Genomic DNA, 5,279 nt, shown 5'->3' with positions numbered 1-5,279 from the left:
ACCTACAGGAAGATCTTTCTTTAAAATGCCCTCTCACTTGTCGCCTGGCCCTGGGACTAGTTAGTTGTGCTACTGGTAAAGACGCTGAGGCCCAGAGCGGTAAAGTGACATGGCTAAACACACACAGCTTATAAATAGAAAGAGCCTATGACCCTACAGTTGAATAAATTTCCCACTTCATCTCAGATAAACGGTGTAGCCATGACTCACAGTCCTAAAAAGCATCTGAAGCATGTAGTAGCTCCAAAGCATTGAATGCTGGGTAAATCAACAGGAGTTTTTGTTCCAAAAACATCCATTGTTCACCACAGGTTGAGTGTCTCATACTCATCATCTTCCTGAGAAACAGACTTGAATGTGCCCTGATTGGAGATGAAGTAAAGAAGATCTGCCTACAGCAATTCATCAAGATGGATGGCAAGGTCCGCACTGATATTACATACCCTGCTGACTTTATGGATGTCATTAGCATTGAGAAGACAGGTGAACATTTCTGTCTGGTTTATGACAGAAAGGGGTGCTTTGCTGTTCATCATATCACAGCTGAGGAAGCTAAATATAAATTGTACAAAGTGAGAAAAATCTTTGTGGGTACAAAAGGTATTTCCTATCTGGTGACCCATGATGCCCTTACTATCCATTATCCAGATCCTCTCATCAAAGTGAATGGTACAGTTCATATTGATTTAGAAACTGTCAAGATCATTGATTTCACCAAGTGTGATACTGGTAACCCATGCATGGTGACTGGTGGAGCTAACTTGGTTTAAACTGATGTGATCACAAACAGAGAGAAACATCTTGGCTCTTTTGATGTTAACCATGTAAAAGATGCCAGTGACAATAGTTTTGTCACTAGGTTGTCAAACCTTTTTGTTATTTGCAAATGTAATAAGCCTTGAATATCTCATCCCCAAGGAAAGGCTATCTACCTTATAATTGCTGAAGAAAGAGACAAAAGATTGGCAGCTGAACAGAGCAGTGGCTAAATGATTACAGATAAGAATTTGGGAATTTCAATCAAATTGAGATATTACAGTACAATTTTTAACAAAAATGTGATTGTCCTACAAAAACATAAAATATACAAAATAAGAAATAGGTAGCTTAAACAACTCAGTCTTATAAAGTGAAATTGAACAAGCCATGAATGTTTTTCTCTTCTTTCCTTGGATTAGGGTACTAAGAGTATGAATGTTGCATAAAATGTTAGAAGATGTAGCTGCATTGGTTTTGCTTAACTGCTTTTCTTTGTTACAGGGGAAGGCACACTGATTGGAGGATGGGGAGAGGACATATCCCAAAATGGCTGACGTAGAAACAAAAGATATCAAGAGAATTTCAAGAAAAAAAGTACACTTCTCAGATGGAAAGAGAATTGCCAGCAATAAGATACTGAAGGTGGAGGGGCTAGGAAATCTGAAGCTTGTCAGCTCTACACAATAATGCCATGAGTTGCTTAGACATTTGAGGTCTGAAGTGAATGAAAAGTTCTTGTTCACTGTATGGTACCTTTAACTTTTGAGAGATACTGGGGAGTATAATCTACTATTTGAGGTTTTTGAGTTTTTTATGTTTACTGTTGTATGTCTATGGGTCCTTTGTATTTCATTGTTTGTGTGAGGAAACAAAAGCTGCCCCATATCTGATATGCAGATTGTACACTGAATGTTTACATGGGAATTAGTTACATTTGCTTACTTACATTTGAGGAGACCTAGAAACGAGCCAAGCCCAAGCTACCTTTCCTTCTCCTCTTCCTCCTCCTCCTTATCCTCTTTTTAGAAAAGAGATGTTTCCTAGGGAAAATCTTTACTCTTAGTTCAAGGGAAACTGAAGAAAGATAGACACCCTTTGGTGGGGTTAAGTTCTCCATTTTTAAATCCAGTGAGTAGGAATGGGGGAATCCGGGAGAATGGAGAACCTTCAGAATTTCCTCCATTGCCTTCCTGATTGCAAGGTATACCAGAAACAAAAACCCCCAAAACAGTTTTGTTATTTGACATTCACTCCTCATGCTTTTAAACTAAAATACAAAAACAAAAAAAACCTTTGTCTATAACCTAATATGCTGAAAGTAGGTGACAAAATAGATAGCTGTCAACAGTTTTCAAAAATAAAATTTTGGCCATCTTCAAGAGTATTTAGATGAAGGTATTGCAGCTTCCCTGGTTGTTATAACTCCTTCCTAAGAGAAGCTTCAAAAATGCTCTGGGAAAATATGGAGCCTCCCAAGGTCCTTCCTTTGAAGAGGATGTGCCTCATTCGCATGCATGAGTTGTGGCAGGTTTGTTAAGATAACAGCGTCTCATTACCTTATAATCACACTCGTTGCCCATTTTCCTTTCTTCATTCTACTTCTTACTCTCCTCGTCTCCCCTCTTTTCCAATATCGCCTGCAGTGCATTGAAAAGCTTTACCTGCCAAGTGTTTTTTAATGTCTACCATTTCCTCAAAAAGCTGAATGAATCAGGTGACTGAAATGAGGACTAAATTGGGCGTCATTTACATTAATAAAGTCAGGAGATGTAAATGTCATTGTCAAATATTACACAAAATGGACTGCTGTCTTTTCTTCCATCACTTAATTTGCAAATGGTCCCATTATGGTGCATCAATGTTAGAAGCAGTATTAGAACTCTTCATCAAGTTTCTAGGCCTAACATCTAGGCACACACATACACAAAAGGAAAAAAATAGTGTATAATCACCCATCAATTACAGCTGAGCTTTTTTTGTAGCCTTTGGGGTTTCTGGATAATATACTTTTCCCTCTTGAAGATATGGAGTACTGTTTGTACTATTTGTACAAAGTTTGCATATAAAACAGAATTATTAATAAGCAAAGGTAATTTCCTTTCCATTAGGAAAGCTGCTGGCATCATTTAAGGCTCATTTTTCATGGAAAGAAAACAAGTGCCAACAGTCTAAATCCAGTTACTATCCAAGGTTTAACCATCAATGAGCTGGAAACCTTGCTGCTGCGCTTCAGATATCAAGAGTCAGATTGCTTGACAGTGAATTTAAGAGGGACACTAAAACAAGGGACAAAATGGATATGGAAGAAAAATCATTTCTATATTGGATATCATCTTCTTTCCTCCTACTTTTGTTCTTTAATAATAGATGGATGCTTTCATCAACGTGGATTCTACCTCTGTCTATGCAGAACACAATCATTCTGCTCCTTATCCTGTACAGTTCTTAACCTATGTTTTTACTATCAATCCTCTGGAGAAAATCTGCACAATACACCAGAGGCCTTCAGCTACTTCTTTTATTATCTTGTGCCAATTTTCCAATATATTATTAGGGCTTCCCATCTGTTGTGTCTCATTCTTGCTGGCCTACCTCCATTTCTGGTTATGTATATCTGCAGTAATATCTTTCACCCTGTTTTTTGAATGCAAGCTGTCCTTGGTAATATATTGTAGTCTGCTGAACCTAACCATGAATCTTTTGATCTCTCTTTGAGATATTTATACTTTTAATTATCCATAGATCATTATGTTCTATCATTCAAATCCATAAAAAATCTCTTTTGCAACCCCTTTGCCCCCTTCCTTCTTAAATTTCTAATTTCAACCAACTGTATTTAATTATAAAAAGCCATACCCAACCAGTGCTCTCCCCACACTCATACAATAGTATCCATGAGTCAGCAAAAGGACAGGATATGAAGTTGAGAATACAGCCCTTCCATTGTTCCTAGAACTGTTTCAATTCATCTCTAGGTACCCAGGTAGAATTAGGGCTTATGCCAGAACATAAACAGAAAAGAAAGGGAATAAATATATATTAATTACCTAATATACTTCAGATAATGTGCTAAAAGTTTTACAAGTGGCATGTCATTTAATCCTTATGACACCCCTGAGATGGTGTTATTATTCTCCCCATTTTAGAGCTGAAGAAATCGAGGTGGAAAGAAGTTCAAAGATTTGCCATATATATATATATATATATATATATATATATATATAGTGAAGTCTTCCTGACTCCAGGTCCAGTACTCTATCCACTGAACCACCCACTTCCTAGAAGAGGAACATGGGGAGTTGGTGCGGGAAGAGGGGAATAATAAGAAACTGAAAGTGTTCTTATAGCTCCTTTATTTGTTTCTACAAATTACACACTCCTAATTCATCCCTAATATCTCCCAAAAAAGGATAAATTGGGGGAAACAAAATAGAAGCTACTTCAAAGCTATTGATATTTGCTAATGTCCTCTTAGAAGAAATGGAAAAAAAAATAGATCCATTATTACTCATGTTACAGAAGAGGTGTAAAGGAGAGTGGAGGTAGGGAAAGAGAAAAGCTCCAAGCTGAAGAACTTTTTACATCTTACTCTGAATTCTTAATAAAAGTAAAGCTATAATTTTGGGATATAGAATACCAGTATTTCTATTCAAATTTGAAAAAGGATTTGAACAAGGATTTCTATCAGAAAACTTTCTAGAAGTATCTTTTTTGGCACATATTAATGCTTTTTAGCACAAACTTAGAGAGAGAGAAAAAAAGACTGTACTTCACAGGAGTGGGAAACCTGCAGTTTATAGGCCACATGTGGCCTTCTAGGTCCTTGGGTGCAGCCTTTTGACTGAGTCCAAGTTTCACAGAACAAATTCTTTTATTAAGGGGATTTGTTCTGTGAAGTTTGGATTCCATCAAAGGGTTGCACTTGAGGACTTAGAGGGCCATATGTGACCTCAAGCCCTTGGCTTCCCTACCCCTGTCTTAGACAGATAGGTGGTATCTAAGTAAAGATGGTGGATGTCAGGACTGAAAGATATAGTCATTAGCTAGGGGAGAGTCCAATTTCCAGGAATCAGAAGAGACACAGGGTTAGGAATGCAAGCCGACAAATTAAGGTTTAAGGACCACATATCTTCATTCATAGAAACTTTGAGGTGGAAAGAAACTTGGAGAACACCTAGATTAAGCCATATCTGACCAAGAATTAATTTACAATCTCCCCAACAAGTTATTCAACTTCTGCTTAAAGACTTTCAGTATGTGGAATTCAACAACTCCTGTGGCAATCCATTCCATTCTCAAACAGCTATATTGTAAGAAAGTCATTCCTTCTATTACTACACTTCTGATTTTACCCTCTGGGACCTAGCAAAATAAGTCCTGTCCTTCTACTACACTGTTGTTCAGTCGAGTTCAGTCGAGTCTGACTCATCATGACCTGTGGGCCATAATACACCATCACTGACCATGGGATTTTCTTGGCAAAGATACTGGAGTAGTTCGCCATTTCCTTTTCTGATGAA

General features: G+C 37.5%; 1 pseudogene; it reads left to right on the top strand.

The window, feature by feature from the left end:
• Positions 1 to 201: 201 nt before the first annotated feature.
• LOC140503071 (small ribosomal subunit protein eS4-like) lies at positions 202 to 989 on the top strand (annotated as a pseudogene).
• The last annotated feature ends 4,290 nt before the right edge of the window (positions 990 to 5,279 follow it).

The sequence above is a fragment of the Notamacropus eugenii genome, chromosome 5, assembly GCF_028372415.1.
Source record: "Notamacropus eugenii isolate mMacEug1 chromosome 5, mMacEug1.pri_v2, whole genome shotgun sequence".
NCBI classification, from domain to species: Eukaryota; Metazoa; Chordata; class Mammalia; order Diprotodontia; family Macropodidae; genus Notamacropus; species Notamacropus eugenii.
The sequence above is the reverse complement of the archived record's forward strand: the minus strand, read 5'-3'. Positions and strand labels throughout refer to the sequence as shown.